The sequence below is a fragment of the Hemitrygon akajei genome, chromosome 11, assembly GCF_048418815.1.
Source record: "Hemitrygon akajei chromosome 11, sHemAka1.3, whole genome shotgun sequence".
Classification (NCBI taxonomy): domain Eukaryota; kingdom Metazoa; phylum Chordata; class Chondrichthyes; order Myliobatiformes; family Dasyatidae; genus Hemitrygon; species Hemitrygon akajei.
Window position 1 is genome coordinate 149,420,351 of NC_133134.1, and position 8,033 is coordinate 149,428,383.

Here is an 8,033-nt window from a genome sequence, read left to right on the forward strand (position 1 = left end):
TACAAAAATGAACCACTTCCATCATTTGCCACTTCTCAGCCCAGTTTTGCATCCTATCGATGTCCCACTGTAACCTCTGACAGCCCTCCACACTATCCATAACACCCCCAACCTTTGTGTCATCAGCAAATTTACTAACCAATCCCTCCACATCCTCATCCAGGTCATTTATAAAAATCATGAAGAGAAGGGGGCACAGAACAGATCCTTGAGGCACCAAACTCCATGCAGAATATGATCCGTCTACGATCACACTTTGCCTTCTGTGGGCAAGCTAGTTCTGGATCCACAAAGCAATGTCCCCTTAGATCCCATGCCTCCTTACTTTCTCAATAAACCTTGCATGAGTAGGTGTAGTGTATATGCCTTGCTGAAAGCCATATACACTACACCTACTGCTCTACCTTCATCAATATGTTTAGCCACATCCTCAAAAAATTAAATCAGGCTCCTAAAGCATGACCTGCCTTTGACAAAGTCATGCTGACTATTCCTAATCATATTATGCCTCTCCAAATATTCATAAATCCTGCCTCTCAGGATCTTCTCCCTCAACTTAACAACCACTGAAATAAGACTCACTGGTCTATAATATCCTGGGCTTACAGACCGCTGTAAGTCACCTCTACAATCACCAAGGTCCTTTTCTGTGGTGAATACTGAAACAAAGTATTTATTGAGTACCTCTGCTACCTTTTCCGGTTCCATATACACTTTCCCACTGTCACACTTGATTGGTCCTATCCTCTCATGGCTTGTCCTCTTGCTCTTCACATACTTGTAGAATGCCTTGGGGTTTTCCTTAATCTTGTCCACCTAGGCCTTCTCATGGGCTCTTCTGGCTCTCCTAATTTTATTCTTAAGCTGCTTCCTGCTAGCCTTATGATTTTCTAGATCTCTATCATTACGTAGTTTTTTGAACCTTTCATAAACTTTTCTTTTCATCTTGACTAGACTTTCAACTGCCTTTGTACACCACAGTTCCTGTACCCTACCGTCCTTTCCTTGTCTCATTGGAACGTACCTATGCTGAACGCCGTGCAAATATCCCCTGAACATTTGCCACATTTTTGCCATACGTTTCCCTGAGAACATCTGTTCCGAATTTATGATTCCAAGTTCCTGCATGAGAGCTTCATATTTCCCCTTACTCCAATTAAAAGCTTTTCTAACTTGTCTGTTCCTATCCCTCTCAATGCTATTGTAAAGGAGATAGAATTATGATCACTATCTCCAAAATACTCTCCCACTGAGAGACCTGACACCTGACCAGGTTCATTTCCCAATACCAGATTAAGTACAGCCTTTCTTCTTGTAGGCTTATCTACATACTGTGTCAGGAAACCTTCCTGAACACACCTAACAAATTCCACCCCATCTAAACCCCTTGCTCTAGGGAGATTCCAATCAATATTTGGGTAATTGAAATCACCCACCACTACAACCCTGTTATTACTGCATCATTCCAGAACCTGTCTCCCTATCTGCTCCTCAATGTCCCTGTGTCTATTGGGTGGTCTACAAAAAACACTCAGTGGAGTTATTGCCCCCTTCCTGTCTTTAACTTCCAACCACAGAGTCTCAGTAGACAATCCCTCCATGACTTCCTCCTTTTCTTCAGCCATGACACTATCTCTGATCAACAGTGCCATGCCCCCACCTCTTTTGCCCCCTACCCTGTCCTTTCTGAAACATCTAAAGCCTGGCACTCTAAGTAGCCATTCCTGCCCCTGAGCCATCCAAAACTGTGTAATGGCCACAATGTCATAGCTCCAAGTACAGATCCACGCTCTAAGCTCATCCGCTTTGTTCATGATGCTTCTTGCAGTAAAACAGAGACATCTCAAACCATCAGTCTGAGTGCATCCCTTCTCGATCACTTACCTATCCTCCCTCTTACACTGCATACAAGTTTTCTCTATTTGTGAGCCAACCACCCCTTCCTCTATCTCTTCAGTTCGGTTTCCACCCCTCAGCAATTCTAGTTTAAACTCTCCCCAACAGGCTTAGCAAACCTCCCTGCCAGGATATTGGTCCCCCTCAGATTCAAGTGCAACCCATCTTTTTTGTACAGGTCACACCTGCTCCAAAAGAGGTCCCAACGATCCAGAAATCTGAATCCCTGCCCCTGCTCCAATCCCTCAGCCACGCATTTATCCTCCACCTCACTCTATTCCTATAATCACTGTCATGTGGCACAGGCAGTAATCCTGAGATTACTACCTTTGAGGTCCTGCATCTCAGCTTCTTTCCTAACTCCCTGTAGTCTGTTTTCAGGACCTCTTCCCTTTACCTACCTATGTCGCTGGTACCAATAGGTACCACAACATCTGGCTCTTCCCACTTCAGGATATCGTGGTCATGATCAGAAACATCTTGGACCCTGGCACCTGGGAGGCAAACTACCATCCACGTTTCTTTCCTGCGTCCACAGAGTTGCCTGTCTGATCCCCTAACTATAGAGCTCCCTATCACTGCTGCTATCCTCTTCCTTTCCCTACCCTTCTGAGCCACAGGGCCAGACTCTGTGCCAGAGGCGCGGCCACTGTTGCTTCCCCCAGGTAGGTCCCACCCCCAACAGTTCTCAAACAGGAGTACTTATTGTTAAGGGAGCAGCCACTGGGGTACTCTCTAGAATTGGATTCTTGCATGACTGTTACCCACTTATCTGTCTCCTGAGGCCCCGGTGTGGTTATTTGCCTATGGCTCCTCTCTATCACCTCCTCATTTTACCTGACCAGACGAAGGTCATCGAGCTGCATCTCCAGTTCCCTAACCCAGTCCCTAAGGAGCTGCAGCTTGACGCACCTGACACGTCTGGGAGGCTGGGAGTCTCCTGGACGTCCCACATCAGACACCCAGTACAGAACACTGGCCCCACAGATATACTTCCTATTTCCATTCTTCATAAGTAACTTACCTCGCGTTGACCTGTTATCGCCGAAGCCCTCCTACTCTGATACCCTCTACTCCCCCAATGCCTGTTCTATAAAGCTGTCTTCTGTTTAAATCCTTCCCGCTGGTCTGACTTGCTGATGTCCTCGTGCTTGTGCAGTTGTGCCTCGATCTTTTAAACTTTTAAAATAAGTTTGCTTTGAGTTTTGAAATTATAAGCATCCCATATGTCAAGATGACAAGCATTAAATATTAGAAAATGGACAAATTCATTCATTTTTATCAACTTCACTTGTTTGGCACAAGGGACTGCTGTTGCTGGAAAATGAAACAAAAGCGGGTGCTCCGGTTTCCTCCCACAGTTCAAAGACACACCAGTTGGAAGATTGCTTTTGTAAATTGTCCAGTGTTTAGGCTAGGATTAAATCAAAGATTCACTGCGTGGTGTGGTTTGAGAGCTGGGAAGGGCCTATTCCACACGGTATCTCAGTAAATAAGCTTAAATAAATCAACAGTCCACCATTTTTTCGCATGCCTTTTTAACACTTTTACTGAGTTGTTCTTGAAAGAGGCCAGTCATGAATTATGGATGGTTCATACTTCCACTGATCCAGGTGGCTGAGAACAGTTAACACAGCATTCCTAAAGCTAGAATAGTGGCTTCTTATCATGAGAACACTGGAAATTGCTTTTTATAACTTCCTCAGTTAGATTAAGTGTTTTTAAAAAATTACTTATTACAAATGATCTAGTATGTATTATCTCCAGAACCATTAATGTCCTGACATGATTTAATAGACTGTTCGGAGATTCAACAATCTTCATATTCCAATATTAAAGATAGCAAGAAGCATCAAATGCGAAATAGATAATTATAGATACAGTCATCTCACGTGATCAGAAAATGTATTAGCAAGTATTATCTTGTCAATTTTATATTACTCTAAGAAATCTCAGTGACGCATAAACAACAACAATCATTTTCCCTTTTAACCATGTAATTGCCAAAAGCAGTAGAGATGGCTGTCCATTTGATGGGAGTGAATGCAAAAAGGTAAGGATTTAAATTGGAGCCAAGTCTAGACTTGGTCTCCTTACAGCCTAGTGAACATGGGGGCCATGAGTGAATGAGCATAAATGAAGGTTATAGCAGAAAACTGAGCTTTAGTCATCCAATACTCAACTAGATGAAACCTTGGCACATTGAGGAAGGTAACAGCTCAGAGACAGCGGAAATGTCGAGAGAGTTGTTGAAGAAGTAGAGCTGCTTGTCATCAGAGACGGTGTTGAACTTGACATATTGTCTTCAATCACTGTGGAGTTGCATATATATGATGTGTAATGGCAGATAATTTGGGGACAAAAATGATGCATGGATTTGGTGATGGCATGTACAACAGTTCCTACCTTTCAATGAAGTTCTTCATTGGCTTCAAGGTGTTTTAGGACATGCTGAAAGAAATGCATAAGGAACCATGCAAGTGGCATCTCGACTTCAACAGTATATCCATTGTCAGCCATGTGACAGTTTGCAGCTGTGTGGTGCTATTAATCGTTGCCATAGGTTTTTGATTCTTTATCCTATTATTGCCACAACCCCTAACTTCTCACCCTTAACATCATTCACCACAGCAAAGCTCACACCTTTGTTCGTGCATGCTTACTCTAATTTTCACCCATTTCATTCTAGGCTGTACTCCTTCCCCTCCCCCGAACTTCTTATTCTGGCTTCTTCTCCCTTTCTTTCCAGTCCCGATGAAGGATCTCAGCCTGAAAAGTCATTAATTTTCATAGATGCTCCCTGACCCGCTGAGTTCCTCCAGCATTTTGTGTGTGTTGCTCTGGATTTCCAGCATCTGCAGAACCTCTTGTATTTATGCTTACTCTAATTTTCCCGTGTTTGGCTTCAGATTACCCGCACCCCCACCCCAGCGCTCCAGAATTATCAATGAATTCAAATCTCTTTTAGTTACATTATTTTCTACATCAAAAAAATTAACTTGCTCTTCACCTTGGTATTAGGATGCAAACACATGTCGTATTCAATGCTCACAGGAAAAACTGGAGCCACTAAGCTGGCAAGACAGAAAAAGAAATATTTTAACATTCCAGTTTGAAAATCCTTCAATCAGAACTCGAAAAGAGAGTAAACAGGTTAGAACTAAGTTGGAATGAAGAGTGTGTGGGGCATTGGGTAGGTCAAGTTGTGATTAGGCTGCTGTTCGTATAGAACCTTCCATCAAATGGATCAACAGGGTAGTTAGGTGGTGATAATACAATCAAAGAAGTATAATGATTTGTAAATAATGGGATGTGGTACCGATAATTGTGAGAGGAAAACTGAGCTGATATTTCAGGTGGATAATTTATAGTGGAATTAGCTCATCCTGATACAGATGGAGAAAGTGAGTTACCTGAAGCTGGAGTCCAGAAGGCTGCAATGTGCCTAAATGGAAGATGAGTTGCTGGGCTTCTGATAACAGAGACAAGCAAGTGAGAGCCAGAGTGAGTTGGAATGGGATTATTACTCTCTTCCCGCCATTTAAACCCTTTTTAATGGTTTAAAAATGGGCTCCTCCCACGGACCCCGGTATAAAGGCGATTGGGGACTCCGCCCCGGCCTCAGTCTCCAGGATGCAGTGTGGTGGTCAATTGCTGCTTGTTCTTTCTTCCAGCCAATAAAAGCCGATATCTCGCCCCACGTCTCAGAGAGTTATTGATGGTGCATCAAATTGCATTTACACTCTTTATCCCCTCAGAGAACCTTACTTCACCCTTTCACAGATATTTTGTTCGTTCTATTCAACCCTCCCCAACCTTTTCTTTGCAAATTCAAAACTAACCTGTTTTCTCCCTTTCCCAGTTTTGATGAAGGGTCTTTGACCAGAAACATTAATTCTGGTTTTCTTTCCACAGATGCTTCCTGACCATGTTTTTAACAATTTATGCTTTGTATTTCATTTTTTAAAAAAATTCAGACTTGCATAATCTGCTGTTTTTTTATGATTTTTAAAAGATTTTTATACTCATGTTCAAATACCACCAATGACTGTTTACAAATTTCTACAGATGTAATGTAGAGAGCATTCTAACTGTTGCATCACCATCTGGTATGGAGGGGCCACTACACAGGATCGGAAAAAGCTGCAGGAAGTTAAAAACTCGACCAACTCCATCATGGATACTAGCCTCACCAGCATCGAGGACATCTTAAGGAGTAATGCCTCGAAAAGGCAGCATCCTTCTTTAAGGACCCCCATCACCCAGGACATGCCCTCTTCTCATTGCTAACATCAGGGAGGAGGTATATGAGCCAGAAGACACACTCATCACTTTAGGAACAGCTATTTCCCCTCCACCACCAGATGTCTGAATGGACAATGAACCCACGTACAATATCTCCCTATTTTTTGCTCTCTTTTTGCACGACTTATTTAATTTTCTCATTGTAAATTATAATTTTTCTATTATTATTATGTATTGCAAAGTACTGCTACTATAAGATAACGATTTTTATGACATATGCCAGTGATATTAAATCTACTTCTGATATATTTCTCCCCTAACCTTCCTCTTGTTTCTGCAAGCCTGTCCATGCAGGAAGGCATTGAGTTTCTCATGTCTTTACAGCAGGAGTACATCCAGTTGAGTACAAACATCAGAAGGAACACGCTTCACAAAACAGCCCATTAAACCATCAGTCAAGTAACACCTGCCCCAGCTGTAGTATTGTCTATGCATCCGATATTGGACTCATTGGTTATCTCACAAGCAAGTCAGGCTTGTCTGAAGGAAAAGACATATGTGATCACGCCTCCTCTTCCCCTGGGATCTCTTGCTGTTTTAGGCTACAAGATTTGTATTTCACTTTCTGTACCCCACCTCCTCTTCAACTTCATCTAATACTGCAAGATAACATACAAAATTTGAACAAAGTTTTGGTCATTTCTTCATGACTATTTTTTATTTAGCTTTTGCCTGCAACATTTGTGAAAACCTGGAGTCAACTTTTTGTATTGGAAGTACTACGTAAATTTTACTTTTTGTTGTTTTGTTCAGGCATTCAAAACTTAATTCCTCCTACTGTATATTGTTAAATAATTACTCTCATCTTAACGTTTGTTGAGATACCCAAGCAGGAAAAGTCTTTTTCCAGTTAAGATTAAACAAAGTTTTTACCCATTTTGGGTACCTTTTAAACTTCATTCCCCCCCCCCCCCCCCCCACTGCAGATTGTCTTGGAGCATATTTTCAAAAATTCACAGGGCACTCAATATGTTAATCTCTGCAATTTTCTGCTGTTTGGAAGCTCAGGAATGCAAACAAGAATCTCTAGTTTAAACTGAATGCCAGACCGAGTACTTCTAGATAATGTTGCGGCATCCATTGTTGGATTTACTGACTTTTCTACCCAGTAGAATGCCGTGATCATTTATTACACAGAACACACTTATGGGATCACATTCCAATGTTTCCTATCAGTTAAACATTAACATCTGACAAGTTAAAAGCAATTAATATCCGTTATATTTTGTTCCTCACCTGTAGCCTTCAACTGGGGGAAAAAATAGAGAATTGTGTTTCTGGCAATAATTTACAATATGATCAAATATGTTAACAATTTTGCCATTAAAACTTCCTGCTATATTTAGGATGTCAACATATAATAAGCAAGGGAAATCTTCGATATCAGCTACTTACACAGTAAAAAGTTGATATTCTGAATAAATACGCAACTTACATGACTAACCCATGAAAACTGTGAAGTTCTTCAAACTTTTTAATCTTTTGTATGGTTAGATTTTGAGGCAAAATGATAATTACCCATAAGATTTGACTCCTTGCTTCTGTATCTCTTCATAAGTCTGAAAGTTGTCCTGCAAAAGTTAACTTCTACCAAAGATACATCTTTTTGTTAGACTGACACAGGAAAGCTGTGAAGTTAAACATTCTCTGCAACTCCCAATAATGACAAGTAAGTTCTAACTGTTGAAACAATGTATGTTCAAACTCTTACCTGTGGTCAAAAATGACGAGGTATATTAAATTTTCTTCAAGGCTAAGGTTAACAGAGCTATGCCAGTTAGTATTTGCTCTGCTTAAGCTGATGTACTAGTCATGTGCTCACATCGTCCAAT

At 41.3% G+C, this 8,033-nt stretch overlaps 1 protein-coding gene across 2 annotated transcripts in view; it reads right to left on the reverse strand.

The window, feature by feature from the left end:
* Positions 1-8,033, reverse strand: part of LOC140736120 (myosin regulatory light polypeptide 9) — a 30,539-nt gene extending 22,506 nt beyond the window's left edge. The window contains exon 1 of one of the 2 annotated variants that reach the window (XM_073061913.1): positions 7,913-8,033. The gene's annotated coding sequence lies outside the window, so the exon portion shown is untranslated. Of the gene's footprint in view, positions 1-7,719; positions 7,855-7,912 lie in introns of those variants that run through there. The other variant, XM_073061914.1, reaches the window with a different exon arrangement.